The sequence below is a fragment of the Triturus cristatus genome, chromosome 5_1 (assembly GCF_964204655.1).
Source record: "Triturus cristatus chromosome 5_1, aTriCri1.1, whole genome shotgun sequence".
Lineage (NCBI taxonomy): Eukaryota > Metazoa > Chordata > Amphibia > Caudata > Salamandridae > Triturus > Triturus cristatus.
Window position 1 is genome coordinate 518133908 of NC_140587.1, and position 12445 is coordinate 518146352.

General features: G+C 42.8%; 1 pseudogene; it reads left to right on the forward strand.

Annotated features, from left to right (window-relative positions):
* The first annotated feature begins 3377 nt into the window (after window positions 1–3377).
* On the forward strand, window positions 3378–3916 carry LOC146831145 (signal peptidase complex catalytic subunit SEC11C pseudogene; annotated as a pseudogene).
* Window positions 3917–12445: the final 8529 nt, after the last annotated feature.

The following is a 12445-nucleotide window of genomic DNA, read 5'->3' on the forward strand; positions in this document are numbered from 1 at the left end:
TTTTTGTTTTCTGTTTGTAGTGTCTTGTATTGTTCCTTTTCCTTACAGGTCACCGCACCTCTTTTCTGCAAAGTTAGATCTACGGTTAGATTTCACGTAATGTCACTTTGTGGCGCACCGCTTATGTTTGCAGGTACCACGTATCATGTTTCCTGGGACACTAAGTGATCAATTTTCATCTTTCTTTTCAGACACACAAGCATACCATTAAGTATCGTATACTAATGCATTATTAGTTATATTTTCAATTATTTTTATAGTCATTCAAATAAGTATACGTTGTTTATACAGGAGGGATCTTTTTCTTGTCCTGATGAAGATGCCTTGCTGCATCGAAACATGTTGACATACTAGGAGTAACCTCACATTATGCAGGACATCTCCGCACCACTTTCTTTTAACAGTACCAGCCTCCCTTGACCTATTAAAGTTTTTTACGTCTAAAGAGGCCAGGTTCTTTTTAAATACACTTACCCACATTCACTTCAGACCCTCTCTTCGCATCACACATAGCACTTTATCATCAGTGCTCCCGCGTAGTCGCAGGTTGTAGCACGCCCCGTCCCGCAGCGGGGCGGGAAGACCCCTATGATGAAGCATGCCACCATGGGCAATTCTGGTGTGTGAGGGGTATTTAAACAAACACAGTGTGTGTGTCCAACCATAGTGGGATACACACACGCCACCACCTTAGTGATCTGAACCCAGGTCTTTATTTTCTCCCCCCACCCTCTTCCCCGAGAGGTGGATCTTTATGTTTTATAACTAATTCTGTCTGGAGGATGTATCCACCTCCAATGCCCGTGGAGGGCTTTTCCTCTGCACTCCCTAATTTTGTTATTTATAGCTACTTTGGATGAACAACAGGCTCAACAAGAATTAGAAAAACCAAAAAACATTGCTCGATGGTCAGGATTTAAGCCGGTCAGTGAACTAGACATTGCAAAGATCATGTCGACCACTAAACCTAACAATCACTATAACGATCCCTTACCGGCAAAGTGCTGGTCTTCTATAAACCACCTGCTAATCCCGTCATGGACAAAGGTCATAAATGCCTCATTGTCACAAGGCCAAATACCGGCCTGCCTAAAAACTGGTCAAGTCATTCCACTCTTAAAAAAAACCAACAGAGAACCCCTCTGATCCTAACAACTTCAGACCAGTAACAAACATTCCCATGCTAGCCAAATGTGTCCAACAACAACTGAGTCTTCATATTTCGGATTTCAATCTGTTAAATGATTTCCAATCTGGTTTCAGACCAAACCATAGTACAGAAACAGCAATTCTGCACATCGTAGATGATGCTTTACTGGCTCTCGACCACAACGAAACATGTCTCCTAATCCTGTTGGACCTGTCGTCGGCTTTCGACACGGTAAACCATGCCGAAATATTAGATCGGTTGAAAAACAGAATGGGGCTAGAGGGAACAGTCCTAAAATGGTTTAGTTCCTTTCTTCAGAATAGATCGCAAAATTTAATTGTTAACCAAACCCTATCAGGCCCAACCAGAAATACAATCGGAGTTCCGCAAGGGTCAACACTATCTCCGGCGCTATTCAATCTATACGTAGAACCACTGACGGATATATTACAAAAAGCGAACATTTCTTTCCACATGTACGCAGATGACACTCAGCTGTACATCAAGGTCGCATCGACAGAAGAGATAAAGACCATGAACTAGGCACTAACGAGAACCCTCCAATGGCTAACCATGAACCACCTGAAGCTAAACCCTCAGAAAACCGAATTCCTACTGATTACACCCCAGAAAAGCAAATCAAATATAGTAGAATGGACCAAACTTATCACGGCTCTAAAGTGTACTCCGAAGATTGTCGACTCTACTAAATCTCTGGGAATTACTCTGGACAAAAACCTGAACAAGTTAGCACATATCAACACAATGGCAAAAAACGCCAGTTTCCATTTAAGCTACCTGAGAAAACTAAAACCGTTCCTAAATAAAACAGATCTTAAAACAGCAGTTCAGGCACTGGTCATATCAAGGATTGAGTATGGTTGCACATCTTTTGCTGACTCCCCAAGATCTCAACATCCCCACTGAAAGCATGTCTTAATGCAGCCTCAAGACTTATATCTGGATCCCAAAAATTCGACCATATCTCCCCTCACTTGAAAGTACTTAACTGGTTGCCCTTCGAAGCAAGAATTCAATTCAAGTTGGCATGCATCACTCACAAAGCTTTATACCACAAAACACCAGTTTATCGAGCACAGAAACTCACGCTATTAGGAGGGTGATGGTTCTCCAGGAGCCACGCAGACCTACTACTGAAACCAGCTTGTTTTTGTAAGAAAACAACTTATGACCGAGCATTCTCCGGGGCAGCTCCGAGAATCTGGAACGCACTCCCCCCTAACATTAGAAGAATTCCATCCATCGCAGCATTCAAAAAGGAAGCAAAATCGTTCTATATGAGGAAATTTCTGCCATAAGTCCATATAGCAGAACTACTGTCTACAAACCTATCATGACTGTTTCCTTGCTTCCGATAGCCACTCATTAACCATAAATGGGCTTGTATATATGTTTTCCTTGTAGCTTAATGTTTTAATCTATTCATGGTAACTTAACTGATGACTTATATATATGTTTATATGTTTTCCTTGAAGCTTAATGTTTGATCTAGTCATGGTAAACCACTAATGACTTGCAGGCACATGCATCAAAGGAAATACCGGTCGCAAACGGGCAGATTCTCAGAATCTGCCCCTTTGTGACCGGTATTTTTGCATTTGGGATGCATCATCGCTATATTTTTATAGCGATTCCTACATGCATAGGCTTTTGCAATTCCTTAATTGCGATTCATTAATAATCGCAATTAAGGAATCGCAAAAGCCTACGTTGATGCATGTGCCAGTTGGTAACTATAAGGTTTTGTTTGTTGAAATGCATCTGTAAAGCGCTCTGATACCCTAGGCAGTGTCATGTTTGCACTATAAAAAACACTAAATAAATAAAATTAAAAAATCAAGATGTCCGTCATGAGGATCGCGCGATCACTGCATGTGCTATGTGTGCTGTGTCCTGATTGGCTCAGTTTTCCTAACTTCATGTTGCATCTTACTTTATGAAGTTTTTAGAACACGTGCCCCTTCAGCCATGTGTGTGTTTTTTAAGTCCAATCCCCCCGGACCATTGTGGCATTGCTACCTATCTGTGGGACTAATCTAGCTTTTTCCTGTTTGTGCGTTTATGCGGTTGGGTACATGATTTGATTTCGTTTTTATGCACACATGTATAATTGCATAAAGTGACGATTATTTGCACATTGGTGTAGAGTGTAGTGGCATAGTTAGCAGATAAAGGGTCCATAGGGTGAAGATGGAGGCTGCTGTCCATGGTGACTGGTCAAGCGACAGAGGGTGCTCAGGGAGGTTTTAAAATACACTTGTTTGGGGACTTGTGGAGTATAAACAACTATCAAGTGCTAATTTTTGCGTTGATTGTATCATCTGCCCTTATGATATTGAAAGGCCTGAGTGTGGTTACTGGAAGTGAAAGTGTCATTGTTGTTTGTTCTAAGTGGTAGCATGGAGCCACAATTTCACAAAGGAGACCTGTTATTCATAACAAATTTCAGGGACGATGCTATCCGAGTCAGTGAAATCGTAGTCTTTAAAGTGGAAGGCAGAGATATTCCAATTGTTCCCGGAGTCATCAAAAAGAGAATGGTGACATTAGGTTTCTTATAAAAGGTGACAATGGTTGATGACCGTGGCTTGTACAGGGGTTGAAAAAAAGGATGTTATTGGAAGAGCAAGAGGGTTTTTACCCTATGTAGGGATGGTTACTATTATAATGAATGATTATCCAAAATGTAAGTATGCGGTATTGGCAATAATGGGTGCTTTTCTATTACTGAAATGGGAATCTTAACAGAAGATGGAATGTCTGTGTCTCCTGTGGATGGAACATTCTAGCAGTGGTGTAAAGTGGTGCACAGTGGCGCAGAGTGCAATAATTTAGAGTTGAGTGGCGTAGAGTGGCATAGAGTGCAGTGGCGCAGAGTGTATTGGTTTTGAGTAAAGTGTTGTAGAGGGCATTTGCATAGAGTGCAGCAGCATAGAATAGAGTGGGGGAGAGTGTAGGGGATAGAGTGGAGTGGTGCAGGGTAGATTGCAATGTCGTAGAGTCGAGTGACACAGAGTGGAATGGCGCATAGTGGAACAGAGAGCCGTAGAGCGCAGTGGCATAGAGTAGATCATTTAAGAGTAGAGTGAAGTGGCGTACAATGCATTGGCTACAGTGCAGTGGTGCAGAGTGGAGTGTCATTGAGTTCAGTGGCCGAGAGTGCTGTCTTGCAGAGTAGGATGTCATAGTGTGCAGTGCAATAGACTGCAGAGGCACAAAATGCAGTGGTGCAGAGAATATTAGAGTGTCTTAGAGTGGATTGGCATAGAGTGCAGTGGTGCAGAGTAGATTAGAGTGGCTTAGAGTGGATTGGAGTAGAGTGCAGTGGTTAAGAGTGCAGTGGTGCATAGTAGAGTAGTGTGGGATACATTGCATTAGCATAGAGTAGAGTGGGGTAGAGTAGAGAGGCATCTAGTGAGGTGGTGTTGAGTGGACTTGTGTAGAGTATAGTGCAGTGAGGCAGTGTAAAGTGGTGTGGAGCGGAGTGGCATAGTGTGGAGCCATGCAGAGTAGAGTGGAGTGGGTTTAAGTGGAGTATGCGTGGTATTGTAGCACACTGCCATTACAGCCAACACATCTTCAATTGCACTGACCATAAAACTATACAGCGAACAAACAATAATGGGTGGAAATGTCATCACCTAGTTTAATCATATTAAAATATTTGTTTTCACCGCACATCAGAATTACTCAAAAATTTGTGCATTCCTTATTCTGAAATATCTGTAATGTTCATTTACAGAAATTTTTATTTTGTTTTACGCTAGAAAAGAAAATAACATTGTACAGCTCACCCTGAGTAGCCAGCATGATTGTTGAGTAAATCCTCTAACTTTGAAGTCAAAGAAAGAAAATTAAACCTCTGTCTTTGAATTCACAGCAAATGTGACACGATATGAACAAGAGTTATGGCCTTTTTACAGAAATTCAGGACTGATGGAAGAATATAGTAAATAGTATTTGGGCAAGAGAAGGGATAAACTCAAGCTGGACAGCCTATAACAAATAAAGCTAGCCGATGGAAAGCAAGCAAATGTGAGTTACAAACCACAAAGCCAATGGGACGCAGTGGGCAGAATGCATTGCCAGGGAAGCTTTTTGAATGTCACCATGATGATATTAGCAACCCAGACAGCTGGGCTGTCTGGTAGGTTTCAACCTAAAAACCATCAAATATCGTAAATTAACCTTGCACTGCGAGGCGTGGGATCAGCTTGTGTGTGCAATTAGTTTAAAGGACAGCTCTATGGTTTGGGAAATTATTAATCACCCCCCCTTTAAGCAGGAAGCAGGGTTTTCGCTGTTCACTAACATCCTGACAAACTTATGAGTTAGTAATTTTAAAGCTATTTATGCTGCACCTAAATATGCTCCCGAGAGTTGTGACCTCTCCTCTTATGTTGACACCAAAACCATTTTTTTCCATTGGGAGGTCAGAGACCCCATCAATGAATTGCCCAAGCAAAAACTACCGGTCCTAACAGGGTGCCTCTGCATGTATATACATTTAATGTACTGCTCTGGGCTCCTTTGATCACTTTGTACATCAATGCTGCTGCCAGGCAGACTTTACCCTATATTGGGTTTACATCTGTAATTGTGTCGGTATTTAAGAATGGGAATAGAGCTGACCCTGGATGCTATTGCCCTATTTCCCTGATGTGTTCAGTAGTGAAGATCATCAGACGGATGGTATTGATACGGGACAAATAATAAAACATATTTTCAGATGTCCAGCACGGATTTCGGGCCTAGGGACAGTCAACCTATGCCTTAATCTAAATCTCATTGTTAATAAAAAATACAGTTACTTAACAAGGAGCCATTCAGTTGGCTTTTATGGATTCAAGAACAGCAGTTGACGGGGAACCTCAAAACATACGTTGCTCCGTATGGGCCTCCTGGTCAACATTGTACATTTATTGCGAGATTTGCACTGTAACCCTTCTTATTTCGTTAGGTAAGCAGCAAATGGTGAATGTACAGAGCACTTTACACTCAACCGGGAAGTGTCTTGGCACCATTCTTGTTCACCCTATATATCAATCCTCTGTAAAAGGCGATAGCAGAAGTGAAATGCCCTGAATTGACTTCCAATACATCCCTGTTTTACTCTACGGCTGACAACGCTGTCCTTATGTCTAGCTTTGGGGCTTCGGCACCTTTTGAATTCTTTTGTGTGTTTTATGGGCAGTCTAGACCACAACACCAATAACAAATTCTATATCGTGGTGGCCTGCCCTAGATCTAAATCTAGATCCTTCTGTGTACACGGCACGACCATCAGTGGCATTGCCATGTTTTTATACTTGGGAGTGATGTTTGATTCCACCTTGACTTAGTCTCCTTTGGTAACATCTAGAAAAATATCCTTAATATGGGCATTGAGTTTGTGTTTGATTTTTCAGAAAGATTGGTTCGCAAACCTATTGAGTCCATGTTGAACATCTGAAAGTCTAAATGTGTCCCCACACTGCTTATGGCACTGAGATTTGGGGTTAAGCTAACTGCTCTTCATTGTCCAGAGCTGAGAATAACTCCTTTAGAAGAGTTTTATGCCTCCCCCAAAGCTCACCCTCCTAGCCCATACGTATTCCTTATTTGCGAATCTCAATTTATGATTCGCAAATAAGGAATATGTGGGATTCGCAAAATTATTAGCAAATCCCACATGCATTGCATTTTGCGATTCTAAAATTGCGATTTGCTGAAAATCGCAATTGTGAATCGCAAAACTCTATTTTGATACATATGGCCCCCTGGGACCTCTCAGCAGGCCATGCCCTGGTGGACCTTATGCATCTCCTCCAGTATTCGGATCCTGACTTTACGTTTTACTCGCACCCACATGGTATGGAATCAAGGATTAATTTCTTTTTACTGGCAGGTTCTCTCAGTTCCAATCTTGCCTACTGTGAGATATTGCACATTAACCTCACACATCACTTCTTTGCCCTGTTGAACCTGGAAATGGGTATTCTTAGACTCCTGCCGGGAAGATGGGGACTTCCTGTCTAGAGATTTTAGGATCCGGACGCTATACACAGATGCAACATCTCCACATATATATGGAGACAAGTGAGGGCTTGGTCACCTCCACACAAACCCAATTGGCAGCCAGGAAAGCCTATGCACACAGCAAACTCATGAGAGAATCCGCTCTACTCCGCAGAAATCACAAAGAAATGAAGCGCCTACTGGAACACCATATCAATGTCCTGATGATCCAATATTGTCAATATCTGTTGTGGATAATCTCTGTAACATAACCCATGCCAAAATGGACCTTAAATCCATCTTCACTTACTTGGCAGAATTCGAACAAGGCCGAATCATACACAGACACTGTGGGCCAGAGAGTACTACAGCCCGGGTTTAGAGGGTACATCCCAAGCCGGAGATTCCGGCCTGACTGCGGATGTAAAGATACGACTTGTAAATGACCTCTGTGAATACCAAAAGTCGTAAAGTTAGACTTTTGTCTCAGATTGCCTTTGTGAATCATGCCATGTGAGTTTGGTGAGAAAACTGGGTGTCTCCTCACCCACCAGTTAATACAAGTAGAAGCCCACCATTCTAATCCAGCCCTTTGTACTCCATAGGGCCTACTTATCAATCCGGTTCAGATAGCTGAGGAGTTTGCATCCTTCTGAGTGGGTCTTTACTCCTTCGCTGCTGACACTGAGACGATGATGGAGGAGTCTGCTTTTTTCACCCACCGCTCTTGTTCTCGTCTCAAGTACAACTTGGCTACTGAAAAAGAGAGTGACATCATTGAGGATGAGATCCGATATGCCATTAAAAGCATGCCCACAGGCACGACCCCAGGATAGGACGGCCTCCCTCTTGAAAACTATCAAATTAACAAATAGACTGTAGCCCCTCGATTAGCCATGGTTTGTAAGGAAATTTGTGACTCAAATTCCATTCACCCAGAAGTTAACAGAACTAACAGTGTCTTTCCCAAACCTAACAATGTTCTTCAAAAGAACTCTACCTCCTCTGCAGCTCCACTATGTGTGATTCATTTTACAATGCTCCCGCAAATGTAGCGGGGGAAGACAACACAATACTGAGAGAATAAATCCACACCTAGGAGGCTACACACTGATTATTGAAGGTACACGCCTACCTACATGAGAAAGCCCCCCTTTGGAACAATAGCTTTCTTCAGATTGACGGACGACCATTCTTGAGGACCAATTGGCAAGACAGTAGCAATCACACACTGGCCCAAATCTGGTGTGCAGATGACCTAAAACCATCTGCTGATTTATGGGAGTAATTCCAGTTAGAGATGAGAGAACACTGGAAATACCTGCAATTGCGTCATTGTCTTCATAGCACCAAGTTATTCCTTGCTGCACCACTGCATGAATCAGTGATCCATGACTACCTGTGAACATGGAGCTACTTCACGGGAGTTGTCTCTGGACTGTATAAGATGCAGCTTGAGGAACTATACTCTCCCTCCTCTCCAACTACTGCAGACCACATAGCAAGATAACTTTGGCAAATTCTACTCTGACGCAGAGTGGCATTTTCTTGCCATAGCTATTTGGTGCATCTGATCACATGACTGGGTGTAGTTGGCAGTTGGACTTTGTGTATCCATCCTGGACAGCCACACTCAATGAGAGCTGAGTTGTGACATGGGCCATCCTGGCAGGGTGGAAGGGAGGAGCTGGGCACAGCCTCACTTATACTTGAATAGGCTGTGCCATGCCCACAGACAAATTGCAGCAACCCCCCTGTAGTGATTCTGGAGCGATGACAGGAAGGTTGGACACCTGTACAATTCAAAGGCTTGTCTTTGAAGTCTCCCCCATTTCAAAGGCACCAAGGGGAGTAAAAAGTACTGGACCTCAGACACCACCACTTATGGACACTTCTGGACCTGTGGACTGCTGTGCTACTTAAAGGACTGCCACTCTGCTGGACTGCTACTCTGCTGGGCTTCCTCTTTGTTGTGCTAGCATTGTGCTAGCCTGCTGCCTGTTGCCCTCGTGCCTGGGTGAGAAGGACTGGGCCTTCATTTCTTCAACCCAGCAGCCAGAGTGGCTCCAAGGGATAGTTGGCTGGCCTCCTGATCTGAAGCCACAGGAACATAACAGGCTTCTAATAAAACTGCATCTGCACTGAGACTCCATCATTTTTTAGTCTACCCTACCAAGTGGTGCCACCACAGTCCTGGACTCTTGGAAGTGGGCCAAGGTGCTTACCAGCGGAACCAACACAACTTCTCTGTGTCACACCTAAGCTCACATTGTGTGTGGCTGTCTAGGATGGATAACCAAAGCCCAACTGCCAACTGCACACAGTCATGTGATCATCGGCAGGCTGCAGGCACCTAATGCTAAAGCAAGAAAATGCCAATTTTCTAAAAGTGGAATTTTCAAAATTGTAATTTAAAATCCAACTTCACCATAAATTAATATTTTAAATTAGGATTCCAGAGACACCAAACCTGAACTAGTGATATCTTCCCATTTGGAAATTGCATTTATAAAATGTAATAAGTTAATCCCAATGTTATCTCTGCTGAGCAGTGCATCCTCTAGCACAACCATAGCCGCTGCTGCATGGATTGGGCCTAGCACAGAAGGTCCTCCTCACTCTTACATCTTCGGAAACCACACATCACCGATAGTGCCGTGCATCTCTGACACAGATTTTTGCATCCCTCGTCGATGGCAGCTCGACAATGGCACAGGCCGTCACATTGCAGCTCTTTGGGACCTATGCATCGCCAGCTACATGCTGCATCCTCAATGCCCAGACTTTGCATTGCACTCCCGTCGATGGGATCCTCAATTATGATGCACCAGGATCTCGCACCTCAGCCTCGCCGGATCTCGGACCTATCACATCGTTTTGACTGAGCGATGCTTCCTTGCCTCGGATCCACGCACTTCTCCCCGACTAGGATTAAAGGTACTTTGTTCAGCGGCCCTAACTGGGTTCTTGTAGCCAGCCCATGATCCATTGTGTTCAGTTTGAAGTTGTGACTTTGTATCTCACCTTTTTCGTTAAATGAATCGCTAAAACCTGCCACGGGCAAAATCCCCAATCAGAATTTAATATAAAGTGCTCGTGCAGTGGGCTTTATTAAAAAATCTATAAAAGGCTCAAAGTCAAATTCACATTTAAAGCTCAAATCAGAGTTTACTAGGCTTCCCATGCTAGCCATGGAGATCTTTGCTTCTATCACATGATTCCAATAGGATTCCTTCACCTTTTCCTGCGCAAGTGGGATTAAGCAACTAATTCATCAAACCCAATTTGAAAAGCCACATTTTTTCTGCATAGCCAGGGTATCTTGTTCACTGGTTGGCGTTCTATTAGAACTCTAACGCAGTCCCTGTAGGGACCCAAATCCTCAATAGACCACAACCTGATCCAGTATCAAATAGGTTTTAGGTTGGCCCACATGCGAAATAGACCTAAGATTAAGGTCTACTGTTACTGGCAGCGTTGGGGCACTTGTGGGAATTCTCAACAGGGATTTCACAAAGGTATTTCCTGCTTTTTCGAGAGAAGGAAGTTTACAATGTCCCTACAGTTCACCCCCACACAAAACAGCTCCTCAAACTTGGCTTTTGTATATCTCAATCTGGGGAGTCATGGGGAAAGTAGACACCCTATTTGTGAACCTTAAAATAGATCCAGCCCTTTGCTTCAGAGATAATACACTTTTTGCTATCGGGGATGCCTACTGTCACACCATCAAACAATACCTTGCCCTTTATTTTTCTCTAATGACCAAATAACATATATTTGGTTTTGTCAGTGTTTACTCTTTAGGCCATGCACCTTGCAGAATAAATTGAACATCGTCAAAAGTGTCGACAACCCCTTGCGGATTTGGAGAGGAACAAAGTGTCATCTGTGAAGAGGAGACCTGGTATTTTTGGGGCCCCATTCAAGGTGAGTCATTCTTGCAATCAAACAGATGGGGATGCATCCATTTATAAATAAAAGAAAATGAGTGGGAGCTAGAATGCACCCCTGTCTGACTCCTCTTCTAATAGGAATGGGCTCAGTCATTTGTCTTTCTGGACCCCACCTCACCCTTGCATAGTTCTCGGAATACAAGGCTTGTATTATAGACAGTAGACCCAGTGGGACCCCTACGCCATGAAAGACTTCCCATAACTTTGCTTCCGGAACAAGATCACATGTGGCACGGAGGTCCACAAAGGCTACATATAGCAATCCCTGACCGACGTCCACATTTTTCTATATGATGGTAAGAGACCGCAATGTCTGAACAATAGAGCTAGTATTTTGGTGAAAACTAGCTTGAAAATGGGACAAGACTCGGGTCATTGAAATCCATTCCCACAATCTATTTAGGCTCTCTTAAGTATAGAATATTTGTCCAGTGGAGCATACTAGTTCCGCACCTCACCACACTTCCAATTAGTGAATTAGCTGCGCAGCCAACCCCAATGCCAGCCGTTGCGTGACGCCACTGTGCTCAAGATCAAGGAATTACTTTTTTGTCAAATGGGGGTGCGCAGCTGATAAAATCCAATAGTCAAATATTGATGTAAAAATAATTTCTTTATTCCAAATCTGTAAAAATTATCAAAATTAGAGACTCCAGCCAACGTGTTTCAATCCCATGCTGGGAACTTCATCAGGGCAGAAAAGAGTGACAAACAACACAAATATTACATTCAAATAATGAGACAAAGAACTAAACTAAAACACATACCAATACATTACAAAAGTACACAAATACACACATAAATAAACATAACAAAAATATATACACTCCTATTCATGACCAATCAGGACTCAGACAAACACAAAATAATAAACATGTTGAATACATATAAAATACAAAATGTGTATAATATTCAAGACGCTTCAACTCCAATTAATGATAACAAATAAAAAGCAACCCCATAGTTTAAACACAGATTCGGTGTGGTTTGTTTTATCTATTTGATATGCACAGATGGATGGACAAAATGATCAAGTATCCAGTGTGGGCAATGCTAGACAGAAGGAAATGAGGGAGGTAACACAACATTTCTTACCAATGAAAGAATGACAACTTGAATGTACCCTCTCACAATGGCAAATGTTAGCGCTCCTTACTATCAAGTAGGGTGGATTCTCCCAAGGTCAATGTGCGTCCTTATGTATGCCTAGAGGTTAAAATATAGAATTTAAGGGCCAAGGTAAGGCAGGTGCCTATTCTACCCTGTCACGGTGTCTATAATGGCTAAATGAATGCAGGGAAAAAGAGAAAAAGGAAACGTA